The following is a 15,465-nucleotide window of genomic DNA, read 5'->3' as shown; positions in this document are numbered from 1 at the left end:
ATTCTATGGGAGGGACTGTGTCTGATCTGATTATCTTCTATTTACCCCAGTGTTTGACAGAGAAGCCCTAAACAAATACCATAATAATTACGTGCAAAGCCTTGTACTCGGCACTGAAAAATGAGTATAAGGATGAGATACAGATACAGTCCCTGGCTCTCCAGGGACTTACAGTCTAATAATAAGAGAGAGAAGGAGTTGGTGACCGACACGAGAGGAAAGGCAAAGAACAATACAGAAAGCAAGGACGACGATCAACTTGAAAGGAGCATTAGGATTTCAGGCTCTTCACAGCTCAGAGCGCTCTCTCCCCTTTGTAATGTCAAAATGCTTGCCCAGTGTTTATAGGACAATGTGACACCCATACAGTGCTTTCCTTTCAAAGTCAGTTCCAATAGACAGGATTTGGCTAGGAGGGAACGGTAGGGATTGGTATGCACTTCAGACTCACCATCTTCATTAAAAGCTGGAGGGAGGGTGGTAAATAGCTTGCCACAGATATTCATGGATAATATTGAGCTGTAACATGTTGCGAACACCAGGGGAGTGAGGGAAATAATATAAAACCACCTAGGCAAATTACTCTTATGGATAGGAGGTAAATGGAATTTAACTCAAAGAAAGGTGAACTAATACCACTGCAGTGAAAACAGCAACCTGAATGTAGAAAATCACTGGGCAGGAGAAAGCTGGAAACGACGGAGCTACCCAGAATCTTGTGGATAACTAGTTTTCAATCTTATCAGGTGGGAATGTTCCCTACAGAATTATAAATCTAGTGCAATTTCCCTTCGTTTTGAGGGCCATGTTTACGGAGAACACTTTGGAGGTCAGGGTAGTCAATTCTCTTGATGTTTTCCGAGATACCCCGACACCAAAGCCATCTGCTCTCTCTTCATTGATCCACTTCCCTTTGGAGTTGCCATTCTCTTACTCAATAGAGATTTGCTTCTCACCACTAGATTTTTAAACTCCTAGAGAGCAGGTATTGTGTCCATTAACTCTACTCTCCCACACGCTTAACACAGCATTCTGCACAGCGTTCAGTAAACACTACTGACTGATGTTTATGAAGAGGAAATGTCAGGAAATTTTGAGATGCAAAGTAAAACTAGGCTAAATTACCTAACAATTGTTGAACTGATTTAGAGGTGCAGGTCTTTGACTTCTAGGTGAGTTTCAATCAGTGATATTTATAGAGCACTTACTATGCACACAACACTGAAATAAGTAGATGGGAAAGCAGCACACAGTGGAGTTGGGGAAAGCAGCACACAGTGGAGTTGGTAGGCACATTTCCTGGAATTCATGACCACTCTAAATGTGCAGACAGAATGTCTGTAGGTTCAAGAAGGGCAGGGATGGATTTCTGGACGAAGGTTCCGTGACAGGTAATGAGGGGGAAACATTAGGGATGTTGAAAGTCCATCCCTAACCATGACAAGGGGTTATCAAAGAGGGGAATGATCACACTAATAGTACAGATACCCGGGCCGGCATCCGTGATTTGACCCAAAACATAATTTCTTATATCCTTTATTGGGGTAATGGGTTGGGGAGAGTCAGGCATGATTGTGTGTGGATTATGGTCATGGGTTCTAATCCCAGCTCCACCACTTGTCTGCTGTGTGGTTTGGGCAAGTCTCTTACTTCTCTGTGCATCGGTAACCTCATCTGAAAAATGGGTAAAAATTTCGGAGCACCATGTGCAACAGGGTCTGTGTCCTACCCAATTTGCTTATATCCACCCCAGATCTTAGTACAGGGCCTGGCACGTAGCCAGCGCTTAGCAAATATCAAAAATGATCATTATTATTATTATTAGCTCCCATTAATGAAGGGGTTCTCTTAGACAGTGGATCAGAACTTCACCCCTACACAAAAGGGGCAAAGTCCCCTAGCTTGGGGCTACTCCAAAGCACTTAATCAGGTTGGCTCCCTCTTATCTTACCTCGCTGCTACAACCTAGCCTACACACTTTGTTCCTCTAATGCCAACTTACTCACTATACCTCAGTCTCATCTATCTCGTCATCAACCCCTTGCCCACGTCTTCCCTCTGACCTGGGATTCCCTCTCCCTTCACATACAACAGACCGCCATCCCCCGACTTGCAAAGCCTTATTAAAATGACATCTCCTCCAAGTGGCCTTCCCCATCTAAGCCCTCTTTTTCCCTACTCCCACTCTCTTCAGGTTCACCTATGCACTTGGATTTGTACCCTTTAAGCACTTGATAGGCACCCCCGCTCAGCCCCACAGCACTTATGTAGTTATCCATTATATTTTAATATATGTCACCCCCTCTCTGTTGTAAGATCCTTGTGTACAAGGACTGCATCTACCCACTTTGGCATTTTACTCTCCCAAGTGCTTAGTAAAATGCTTTGCACACAGTAAGCGTTCATTAAATACCTTTCCTGATAGATCTACAGAGAAACTTTTGCACCCAGGAAGCAACACCTATAATATGAGAGATTTATTCTGGGCAACAGAGAGAATATGTGCATGTTGTGATGATTTTAAGGGTTTCCTTGAACCAATGAGTATGTTACCATATCTATATGGCTTAAGGTTCCCCCAAAAGAATACATTCTCCCCAAACAATGGGCAGATATATCAAGCAGTAGAGTTTGAAGGCCTAAAAGAACTAGATTATGAGTCATCACTCGGGGAACTAAATTCAATGAAAGGTTACTATATTAAGCTCAGTAATTATCACTGAACTAATATATTAAAGATCATTTAGCATAATACCTGGGGTCAGAAATGAAAGTAAATGGACGCAATTAAGATGGGTAGAATTATGCTAAAAAGCAGAAGTAGGATAATTTGGGGAAAAAATCCTTAACAAGGATATATATGAGGTGATGAGTCATTCTGAACTTCAGAATCTTACATGCCTTAGGATAGGAAATCAAAAAATATATTAAGGATATTTTGCATGTGGTTCTAGGAAAGGTACTACTCAAAAACACAGTATCCCTAAGAGTTTGCAATCTAAAAAAGATGCACAGGTAGCACATGCTCTAACATTCATTTCCATTTAATGTGGAGCTTGTTTTATAACTCTTTTGGTTACTTTCAGTTTACAAATCTCTCCAGCCCACTCTGGATATAAATAGATTACCAGTACATCTTCTGTCAAAGGTTTGCACTGAATCTTTAAATAGATCCAGGAAATAATCACCTATCTCTGAACTGGAGCTTGTTCCAGACAAATCCAGAAGCTACCACCCACTACTCTCCCCACCCCCACAGCCTTTCTGGCCAATATCAGCTACCCATGTCTGCTCCTTTAGGACAATGAGATGGTATCTTGCTCTCCAAGTCGCTTCCTTTCGATGCCTAACATGGGGGAGGCTCCTTCTCACGACTCTGGGGTTTCTTTCCACTTTCCTAATCCCCGCCTTACGGTCCAAATCCTCCCCCTGTAATTGGTTGTGCTCCTGTTTACACAACCAGGGGAGCGATTGACAGCCCGTGCAAAGAGCTCTCCCTCTTGGAGGAGTTCTGAGGAGTGAGTGACTTCCCTGCTCTAGAAACTTCAGGATATTCAGAGGGTATTCATTCATTCATTCAATAGTATTTATTGAGCGCTTACTATGTGTAGAGCACTGTACTAAGTGCTTGGAATGGACAAATCGGTAACAGATAGAGACAGTCCCTGCCCTTTGATGGGCTTACAGTCTAATCGGGGGTATCCCGGGTAAGGTTTTGGAGGTTGTCGATCCAGGGGCTAGGAGTCTGGAAGAGCGAGGCTCTTGAGAGACTCTGCTTCTGAATGACTAGGAAAGGGCGAGACTAAAACCTGAGATGCCCCAAGAGAAGAGGCAAGGGAATCAAAGGAGCTCAAGCCCAAGGATGTCTATGGGGATGAGCAGAGGGTCCCGGGGGGGAGAAGTATTAGATCTGGAGAAAGGCAGTTTGGACTGTTAAAAATTAAGAAACAATTCAACACGATTCAAATCTCAGATCTCGGTGTCTGCCTGCATGGTAGCAGTTGGTGGGGAAGCTCCAGGTGCTGGGGAGACACGCGGTCCTAGGGAGAGACGGGAGAGGGAGGGAGCGCTTTAACCACAAGCTCCCAGTAAACCAGCCCCTGGAGGGAGGTGGTATGCTAGTTCGCCTCCAGGACCTTGCCTCGGCTTCATTCGAAGGGTGACGGCAGAAATATGGGTGCAGGGACATGGGAGCCCTGAGTAGAGAAGGTCCCCAAACCTACATTAGAAGACCTAGAGGGCTTTAGGACCCCACTGAGGCTGACTGGAGCCTGGAGGCTCTTGCACCTAGGATTTTTGGCTGAGAAATCCTGGAAACATCATAACCAGATAACCCAATTTCACTAGCCACAGAGCCATCTGGAAATTGAACAAGAAATATATGGGATCCAGGAAGGGAACCATACAGAATACAACTCTCTGGCATGAGAAAATAAAATATCAACTCTACATTTTCATCCCAATCTTTATAAACACCACCACCAACCTATCTAGAAGCAAGAACTTTGGGAGATCAACACCACAACCAACTGTGTACCTAAGATGAAGCATTTTAACACAATGCTTGGTTGACATTTCTGCTCATGGAAAAAGAGGCAATTTTATTAAAATGTCAGAAGCCTTACATGCTCAGTAGGAGATGCTGGTTTTTCCCTCAAAGTAGTTTCTCCTTGGAATTTAAATTTCTCTCATTATCATCTGTCCATTATTTCCCTTTAAAAGGATGTGCAGTAGGAGTTACAGTTCCCACGGTGCTGTTACAGGCATTTCCAATGCTCTGCTGGCCACCAGACGGCTACTGTTCATTTCAAAAGAAGCCACAGGGAAAAGGCTTTCGATGGTGGTGTTAGAGACCAAGGGAAAACACTCTGTAGTAGAGGTGGGCTAGGTGCTTTTGAGATTTAAATGACTTTCTGATCCTTTAGGAGTAGATTTTGGAAGAGGCTGAGATTTGTCCAACAAGTGGAACAAGAATGTTGACGATTCCATACTACCTGAAGGCAATCTTACTGAAAGAATATATGAGCTTGTACAAATGAAAGCATGATAACTCAAGGGAAGGCAGTTATCCTAGGCTTCAGTCATATGTTCTGAACTGGGGAGGAAGCACATTTTACTACAATACATTGGAAGTTTACTTAAAGCTCTGTGGCCATGAAATGACAGAAACAGATAAAACAGAATTGTTCAGACCAGTTTATTTTTTTTCACATTCAGTGACTGGATTCAAGGAACAGCAGAGAAGCGGAATGGCTAGGCGATGGTAAAGTGGGAGTTGAAGCTGGATTGGGTGACTAGTGAGGAATGGGATTAAGGATGTCATTCTCTCCTTGCGTGATGGTGTTTCTAGATCTCTCGGGGTTTGTCTTTCTCTGTGTTTTTCATGTGTATTCCTCTGCTGCTTTGTTCTCCTTTTTCAATGTCCCTTTCTCTTCTCTTCATAGGGGGTTAAGAGAATGACTATTTGTCCTGTTCAATCTGGAAATTCCTGTTCCTTGAGAACGGGGATCGTGTCTACCAACTCTGTTGTAATCCCAAGTGTTTAGTACAGTGTTCCGCACACAGGAAGCACTCAATAAGTACCACGGTCTTGAACAATCTGGGCATCAAAAGAAAATGTGGGGGTGCAGCCAACTGTTGCTTGAATTTAGGCCTTCCCCCTGCCCCCTATGACCTTATCCTCTCCAAGGAAGCCTGAGGCTGCAGAGAGCAGGTGCAAGTGGAACGAGAGAGTGAGTTCTGGACCGGGACCAGCACACCGACCCCTTTCCGGCACAGCAAGACCTCTGGCACAATGGGAATTGACGTCACAATTTCATCGGATGGACCTTTCCTTTTTTGCAAATCCCAGATCACCGCAGAGTAGGAAGTAGAAACTCACAGCGAAATGACCCCAAAGCCATTCATGTGGTTAATAGCAATAGATTGGGGCCTTGGGCTCTGTTGTTCACTGCATCGAAGCGGAATTGGTGTATGACCTTGGACAAGCAACTTAACTTCCTGTTGACCCCATTTATTGAATATGGAAAACACTGGGCAAGACTCATTTGACAGGGGTACTGTGAAGATGAGGGAACTAACACTCAGTGAACCACTTAAGAAACTTGAATGAAAAGTGCTGCCCTGAGAATTAAAGGGGTGTCAGGGGGGCATCAGCTTGATCTAGTTGCAAACAGCATAGGCCTGGGAATGGGGGAACTGGGCTCTAATCCTGGCTCCGCTATTTGCCTCCTGGGTGACCTTGGGCAAGTCACATAGCTTCTCGGTGCCTTTGTTTCCTCATCTATAAAAGGGGCCCTTAGACTATGAGCCCCATAATGGGGGGCAGAGATTGTGGCCCATCTGCTGATCTTACGTCTACCCCAGTGCTCAACACAGAGTAAGCACTTAAAGACTACAATTAAGCCCCTTTCTTAAATCAGGCTTACAGAAGCCTTCCCTGTTGAACCAGTCTCTAGAGGTGACATAATACAAATCCCTACCTGGTTTTTTATTCAGAAGGCCATTGGTGGAGAAGCGAGGGGTGCAAGGTCTGAGTAAACTTTCTCATGCCTGCAGACCTCTTAGCTTTTTATAAAATACTATTTTTGAAGTACTTAAAAGTAACTGGATTAATAACGCTGACAGGAGATGAGCATAGAGGGTTTGAATTTGGAGCCCTCTGGGACTGAAATCCTCTCTGATGTGGAAAACTTTCTTATGAGGTAGAAAATGAGGTCAAACCCTAACCACCGTATACTTATGCAGCATTTAGAACTGGTCTTTGGAGGCTAAAACATCCCACATTTGTTTGATTTGGGGCTGAAAGAAAAACAGTGGTTTTGATTAAAGTGAACATATTCATCTAATGAGCAGATTAAACCCCCAAAAGGCTTTTTCACTGTATATTTAGAAGAAATCCTGTTCTCTAAATTCCACATCTCTCTAGCATAAAACCCACCACAGATCTTTCTTACATAACCTAATGGAGCAGAGAATTTAGGTAAACAGAGCTCACCTTGGACTGTTCTTCCCTGCTAGTCTGTAAACTCCTTGAGGCCAGGGATCATGTCTGTGTATTCCACTGCACTCTTCCAAAGCACTCAGTACAGTGCTCTGAACAATGCGAATGTGCAATAAATACACTGATTGACTGATTGATTGACCTCACCTTCCTTGGGGAAAAGCTTTATGTCTAGGTCTTCTTCCTGACTGGTAATGAGATGCTCTTCCCCTTGATTCTATTTATTGCCATTGTTCTTGTCTGTCCGTCTCCCCCCATTAGACTGTAAGCCCGTCAAAGGGCAGGGACTGTCTCTATCTGTTGCCGATTTGTCCATTCCAAGCGCTTAGTACAGTGCTCTGCATATAGTAAACGTTCAATAAATACTATTGAATGAATGAATTTATTGCTATTTTTGTCTTTCTCCCCCGATTAGACTGTGAGCCCCTCAAAGGGCAGGGACTGTCTCTATCTGTTGCCGATTTGTCCATTCCAAGCGCTTAGTACAGTGCTCTGCATATAGTAAGCGTTCAATAAATACTATTGAATGAATGAATTTATTGCTATTCTTGTCTTTCTCCCCCAATTAGACTGTGAGCCCCTCAAAGGGCAGGGACTGTCTCTATCTGTTACCCATTTGTTCATTCCAAGCTCTCAGTACAGTGCTCTGCACATAGTAAGCGCTCAATAAATACTATTGAATGAATGAACTCCCTAGTAATCAATCAACAGTATTTATTGAGTGCTCACTGTGTGCAGAGCACTATGCTAAGTGCTTGGGAGAGCATACTTCAATAGAATTGGTAGAAACAATCCCTGCTCTCAAATATCTACTCCTTCAAATCCAACAGACCACCCACCTTCCCATCTTCCAAGTCCCACTAAAAGCCCATCTCCTCCTGGAAACCTTCCCTGACTAACTTCTCCTCATCCTATGTATTCCCTCCCTTGATTAAACACTTGGATCTGTACCCTCTCCGCCCCTGGATACTTGAAGAAGCAGTGTGGCTTAGGGTATAGAGCAAGGGCCTGCAAGTCAGAAGGACCTGTGTTATAAATCTGATTTCACCACTTGTCTGCTGCATGACCTTGGGTGAGTCACTTAACTTCTCGGTGCCTCAGTTACCTCATCCATGAAGTGGGGATTAAGATTATTAACCCAGTGTAGAAGAGGGACAGTGTCCAACCAGGGGAAGCAGCGTGGTTCAGTGGAAAGAGCCCAAGCTTGGGAGTCAGAGGTCATGGGCTCGAATCCCGCTCTGCCACTTGTCAGCTGTGTGAATGTGGGCAAGTCACTTCACTTCTCTGTGCCTCAGTTCTCTCATCTGTAAAATGGGGATTAAGACTGTGAGCCTCACATGGGACAACCTGATTACCCTGTATCTCCCCCAGGGCTTAGAACAGTGCTCTGCACATAGTAAATGCTTAACAATTACCAACATTATTATTATTATCATTAATTACCTTGAATCTACCCCAGTGCTTAGCACAGTGTCTGGCAAATAATAAGTGCCTAACAAATACCACAATTTTTAAATTATTATTATTGTTATAATCATTATACTCACCCCACCCCAACAATGTAGCCTTATATTCTGCTGCTTTCCCTAATTAGTTTAGTTTGTCTGTGTCCCCCATTAGACTATTAGCTCCTTGAGGGCAGGGAACGTGTCTACCAACTCTACTGCATTGTACTGTATTGTAGAGAAACAGCATGGCCCAGTGGATAAAGCATGGACCAGGGAGTCGGAAGGACCTGGGTTCTAATCCCGACTTCACCACTTGTCTGCTGTGTGACTTTGGGCAAACCACTTAACTTTCCCGTTTCTCAGTTCCCTCATCTATAAAATGGGGATTAAGATCCTGTACCTTATGAAGGCAGGGACAGTGTCACACCAATTATCTTGTATCTATCCCAGTGCTAAGAATAGTGCCAGACATAATGTAAGCACTTAAATACCACAATTATTATTACTCTGCAAAGGGCTTAGTAGAGTGATCCATTCTTATTAGAGGCTCAGTATATACCACTGATTGATCAGGACTTTGCCAGCAACACCTGGTAAGCTGACGGTCCATGGCCCTCCTCGGTGAGGCTGAGATTTTTCTCCATCCCACCAGTGTCTCTTCCCAGAGATAATCACAACAGAGAGTTACTGCTGCCTTTGCACTCCGTGGCCCGGAAGCCCGGCAACGTGGTCGGGCTCACACTTGTGCTGCCCCGCTGGTTCCTTGCCGAGGCCGACACCTCTCGATGCCAGGGCCACAGGCGGCGATCAAAATTGCTCTCCACGAGAGCTGGCTCGGCTGAGCTGCAAGCGCTCCAAATGGCACTGACAGGAATCCAGGGGGTGGTCAAGCTGCCCCAAGGTGATTTTTCAATTACAGGCTGCTAGGAAAACCTGGTTTGCCAGGTGCTTCTGCCCTCCACAGGTTTGGATTTCAGAGAAGTAGACTGTAGGGCACTGACTCAAAGGACTAATTGTAGCCCAGCCGAGGTGGGAAGCTTACAGGGGGCCATCTGTCAGTGGGAGCGTGTGCACAAACCATGCGCTGGAGTAATGTCGGAGGATGCCATCCACTGGGACCTTCGGAAAACAAAATGAATTTGGTCGGGTTCTCTTCCTCCAACAAGCGCCTGCTGTGGCAAAGTTTGGAGAGGGTACATGGGAAAAATCAAACAGCACTTGATTCAATCCCGGCATGGCCTGCAAAACACAGGTCAATGAGGGAGCTGCTAAGACTCAGCGGGAAATGATGGTGCCCCCGAAAGCCTTCAATCAAACTACTCAATCAATCGATGATATTTATTGAGTGCTTACTGCGTGCAGAGCACTCTACTAAACACGTGGGGCAATACAACACAACGGAGTTGGGAGACACATTTTCTGTCCACAAAGGAGGCTTCTACGGGCTTGGAAACATTCATTCATTCCTTCAATGGTATATTGAGCGCTGAATGTGTGCAGAACACTGTACTACGAGCTTGGGAGAGTGCAATATAACAATAAACAGTCACATTCCCTACCCACAACGAGCTTACGGTCTAGAGTGGGAGTTAAACTCTAGAGGGGGGGATGAGCCTGGTATGTGACAGGGACCATCTGACCTGATAATCATGGATCTATCACAGCGCCTACAGACATGTTGCCTTGGAGCAGGGAGTAGATTTTAAGACCACTACAGATCGCTGGGGGCTTTGTCAGATAAGAAAGAAAGTTTCTTTCAAGGAAGGGGATAAGCAGATTTTATTAATGTTCAGGCTGTAAGTCTTTGAATTGCAACTAAAATTCCTTTTACTTTTTGGGGTGATGCGCTCAGATTCTCTTTGCCCCTACATGTCCAAATTACCCTATTCTTTCTGCCCTCTGAGTAGATTCCTGGGCTAGGAAATAATTTAGCAAAGAGGCACTTGTTCCTGCAATGAGTAAATTATTTGCAGTTTTTTTTTCTTTGTTGCAAAAACCCTTGTCTACTTAGGATGTGATATGTCTGTTTAAGAATCCTTAATCCAAACAAGAGAATGGAGGGTAATCTTCACTTAAATTCCTTTGGCTTTAAATGTAAGCTTCCCAAACAGTAGATCACTGTTGAGGATAAGATTATCAATTTACAGCATCTCCCTCCTGCAGCTTTATTCCTAGAAACAGGAGGGCCCAAGCATTTGGTACTTTTATTGCACCGGGAGAATAATGTTGGTATTTGTTAAGCGCTTACTATGTGCCGAGCACTGTTCTAAGCGCTGGGGTAGACATAGGGGAATCAGGTTGTCCCACGTGGGGCTCACAGTCTTAATCCCCATTTTACAGATGAGGGAACTGAGGCACAGAGAAGTTAAGTGACTTGCCCACACTCACACAGCTGACAAGTGGCAGAGCTGGGATTCGAACTCATGAACCCTGACTCCAAAGCCCGCACTCTTTCCACTGAGCCACGCTGCTTCTCCAGCGTGAGAAGAAATTGAATTGACCGTACCAGAAACCGAGGCTTCCATTAGTCTAGCTGTCTTTTTTTTAAAAAAGATGATACTATTGATGGTAAAATAATAATGATGATTAAGTGCTTACTATGTGTCCTGAGGTAGATACAAGGTAATAAAGCCAGACACAGTCCCTGTCTCTCATGGGACACCCAGTCTGAATAGGAGGGAGAACAGGTATTTGATGCCCATTCTGCAGATGAGGGAACTGAAGCCCCGAGAAGAGAGAGACAGGACTTGCTCAAGGTCATCCAGCGGGCAAGAGGCAGGGCTGGGACTAGAGCCCAGATCCTGCTCCTTTCCACTATGCCATGCTGCTTCCCTTTGGTTTCAGATCTAAGTGTAGCCCTGCAGATATGATCTTTGCAGCAAGATAGAAAAAGTACAGAGAGCAACATCAAGACCTCAGTACTGTGTTTCTTGATCTAACAAAGGCATTTACCACCACCAACAGGACAGGGCTCTGGAAAGGACGAGGGACATTCGGCTATCCTGAGAAATTCACCACGATCCTCAAGCTACTACATGATGGAATCTAGTAGCCGAATCAGAGAATCGGAATTGAGGAACCCACACCTGACTCTTTCTTTCCCCATCACAGCTGGAGAGAAGCGGGGCTGTGTGGTAGGTCTGGGCCTTTCCAGCCCGTTCTATGCTGCAATGTTTGAAGGATACAGCAAAGGATCTGCAAACTGGAGCCCCAGTACTCTCCATAGTCACTGGGAAACAGCTCAACAGGGTTGGCCGACAAAGAAAATCACCAGTCACCTTTCACGATGAAGAATACAGCAAAGGATCTGCAAACTGGAGCCCCATTACGCTCCGTATTCATTGGGAAACAGCTCAGCGGGTTGGCCGACCAAGAAAATCACCAGTCACCTTTCACGATGTGTTTCAATCCTGCCCTTTACAGGTTGTTAGAAATGATAAAAAGATGCTGTCTTTTTAGGGTATAAGAAGCCCTGAAATCGTAAGTATGGGGTCACTCTAAGGAAACAGTCGCCTAGGAAAAAGAGCTGATATTCTAAGTAAGCTTCAAAGAACATTCAACATCAAAACCAGGAGAAAATACACTTGGGGGAATGATTCTGCACTGCTAAGAGGAGAGCTCAATCAGTGGCATTCATGATTAGACCATAAGCCCGTCAAAGGGCAGGGACTGTCTCTGTTACCGATTTGTACATTCCAAGCACTTAGTACAGTGCTCTGCACATAGTAAGCGCTCAATAAATACTATTGAATTAAGGGCTTCCTGTGAACAGAACACAGCACTGAGCACTTGGGAGAATGTAATAGAATTGGTAGACCCCCGCCCTCAAGGATCTTATAATCTGCTGCATATCTGTGGATATTGTCAAGTCCTTACTGTGGGCCAAACACTGTCTAAAAATCTACAAGATTTGTAGATTGCGATTCCCCTACTCCTCCCAGCCCCCTACACCCCAGTCAGGGGACTGTGTCTAAATTCCTCCTGTGTAATCTCTTCCAGTGCTTAGTACAGTTCTCCACATGCAGTAAGAACTTAATAAATACTATGTTATAATCGTGTTGGACACAACAATCCCTGCTCAGTAAGGGGCTCACAGTCTAAGAGCGAGAAAGCAGGTATTTAATCCTCATTTTACAGATGAGAAACACACACAGAGAAGTTAAGTGACTTGTCCAAGGTCACACAGTGGGCAAGTGGCAATGCTGGGATTAGATGAGAACTCAGGCCCCCTTGGCTAGGTCTTTTCCAGTTCTGATTTCCATGGTTCTGCAATCCTTTCCCAATCAGCCCTTAGGCCCCTGCTGAAGATAACGTTTGGCTAAAAACTGCACCTCGTTCATATCCATATGATAATTTTGCTGCACTGCACTATTCCAAGAACACAGGACAGTTCTCTGCCCAGAGTAAGCGCTCAATGAATACCACTGATTGACTGATTCACATAGTGCTTTTAGAGCATCAGGCTGACGTCTGATGACATTGTACACAGGCTGTTCAGAAACTGTTTGAAGGCAGTGGCTGAATCACTAACTAACCTGGACCAAACTATACTCGTGACTGAAATGGGAGGTGTGGAGTCCCATTACTAATCCAGAGCAATTCAGTTTCCAGAATTAGCAGTTCCACTACATTAAGGAGGAAGTGACTCAACTTAATGGGCCACTGTGAGGATTGTCTTCTCGATTAGCAGTGGTGCTTCCCTAGAATCCTAGAATAAGCCTCGCTAAGCAGCGCGGGATGTATTCACCAAGGTAACTTGAAAAACCAATCGAAGGAGTTGATCTCACCTATACCCTCATCCTCACTATTTCATTATCATCATCGATACACAAGGTACTATACTAGGTCCTTGATAGCGTACAATGAAAGGAAAAAAACACCACAGTTCCTGCCCTCCAGGAGTTCATGATCACTTCTTTCCTGTTCAGGTTTTTCTTGAGGTGTACTAATCCAAACTCCAGGTTTCCAAAGTCCTTTAGCTTACAATGGTAGAAATATAACCTTTCTTTATAAAACACTGTCCTCTAAATATGGATGCATAAACTCTGATCAGCTCATAACCTCCACTCACAGCCAGACCTCATGGGTATTTAATAATGTGTGGATCTTTGCTGCCTTTTCTTAGAATGCAACGTCTTGAAGGGCAGGCTTATGCATCATGTACCATGTATAAGAGTGCCTTGTGTATTCTATCACTGGAGCCTGAAGATGCTTGCAAGTTATTATTGGATAGTAAGGAAACAGATTTTCACTCCTTTATTTTCTCTGCCATCAGCCTTAATCCTGTTTGGCACTCTCTCATCCTATTAAATCACATCTATGATTTGGATAGATGATGGAAGATTCAGGAGGTGGACACATTCCCAATGGCCCCTACCTATCTTGGATGCCCTGGTACAATTCTGACATGAAAATGTAAAGTTTAAACCCTTGTCACTCCCTGGAACTCGCTTATCTTCTCATCTTCTCCTCATGACCTAGTCGAACACTATTCTGCCTTGGGGAAACTGGAAGTTTGTCAGCTATTTTAGACAATAGTGAAGTGAGGGATTTTCAGCAACTTGGTACTTGGGAGAATTACACTGTGAAAGAATATCATATCTCTCCCCAATCAAGGGGCTAGATCAAGAATGAGGGACCCATGTTCATTCAAAGGGTATTAGCAAACAATGAAATATTACAAAATACTAATTACCAACTAAATTAACTTTCAAAATGCCCTTTTAATTTCTAACACTAATGAGTCCTAATTTATTCAATATTGCCAACAGCAGCTACGCTGATGCATAGTAATTAGGGTACTTCTTCGTGACTAGCATTTACCTCATGGGTGAGAAATGAAGTTGAGAATTTAATAAACTAGAGATTGGGTGAGAGACAGGGAGGGGAGAAAGGAGGGAGCAAGAAGAAAGAGGAAAGAAATAGAGAAGAGATAAAAGAGCAAAAGAGTGTGGAGAGAAAGTGGACAGAATGAACAAGTTGAGAGTAAACGTGAGGAGAGAGGGAGGAGAGTGAATGATGGAGAGTGACAGAAAGAGAGAGAGAAAGTGGAATACTACATGTATGCTTTTCAGGTGGGCAAGGAAAATCATAGTTAACTCATTTTGGAAACAAAATGGAAGAGAACTTGGAAAGTGAAACTAATGACTTAGGAAATCTGGTAATCGGTACAAAGAATACCTTTATTCGAGAAAGCTTTATACACTAGGCTGACTCTTAGTCTCGAAAGCTTATGGTGGGAGGCGCTAGACCAGAGTAAACCATAAATTGACACATACTAATACTTGAAAATGTCAGGGAGAGTAATGGAAATGCATAAAGGTGAACCAAACTGATAGTCCAATTACTTCAAATCAATTTGTTTCTACTTGGATTTCCATTTATTGCCAGAAGAAGAACGCTACCCTGGAACAGACTCAAACCCTAAAGTCCAGTCATAGGAAAGGAAAAATCCATTCCTCTAACTGGACTTAACTGCCCACTAAACGAACTCCAAAAATACACTATACATTTATCTTAGTATTTTCATAAATTCCAACTGGTCCATTATTTTTCCATTAAAATTTTAGGCCAAGAAATCAAATCTGCCTTGATTATTGTAGCACACCAAGAACAATTAAATTAAGGCTCATGTTATATGCTAAATAGAATAATTTAACATTTAAAATATTTATAGGTCTATATTTTAATTAGGACTCTATTAGGCAGACTAAAAGAATTGCTTGTTCAAAATTCCCAAGTTGATCAAAATGAAGAGCATTCTGCCATTCCAAAGTACTTTTCTTCTTGAATTTTCATTTATATAAAATCAACGATGCATGAGTTTTCACTAGACATTTAGCAAAACTAGTAATTTGAGAAAAAAAATCGCTGAATGCCTTGCAGAGCAACTCTTGGGAACATTTTCATTTCTATAACAAATAGCATTTTACCACTGCTTGCTTCTATCCTACACTGCCGTAAAGGGAACCCAAGTATATACCTTCAGTGTAGTGAAGAGGGTAGATAAAGAGC

At 43.6% G+C, this 15,465-nt stretch overlaps 1 protein-coding gene across 3 annotated transcripts in view; it reads right to left on the bottom strand.

Moving 5' to 3' along the window:
* The window catches only part of FRMPD4 (FERM and PDZ domain containing 4), a 274,830-nt gene that overhangs the window by 89,090 nt on the left and 170,275 nt on the right, over window positions 1–15,465 (bottom strand). The window lies entirely within an intron of this gene.

Source organism: Ornithorhynchus anatinus, chromosome 15 (genome assembly GCF_004115215.2).
Source record: "Ornithorhynchus anatinus isolate Pmale09 chromosome 15, mOrnAna1.pri.v4, whole genome shotgun sequence".
Lineage (NCBI taxonomy): Eukaryota > Metazoa > Chordata > Mammalia > Monotremata > Ornithorhynchidae > Ornithorhynchus > Ornithorhynchus anatinus.
The sequence above is the reverse complement of the archived record's forward strand: the minus strand, read 5'-3'. Positions and strand labels throughout refer to the sequence as shown.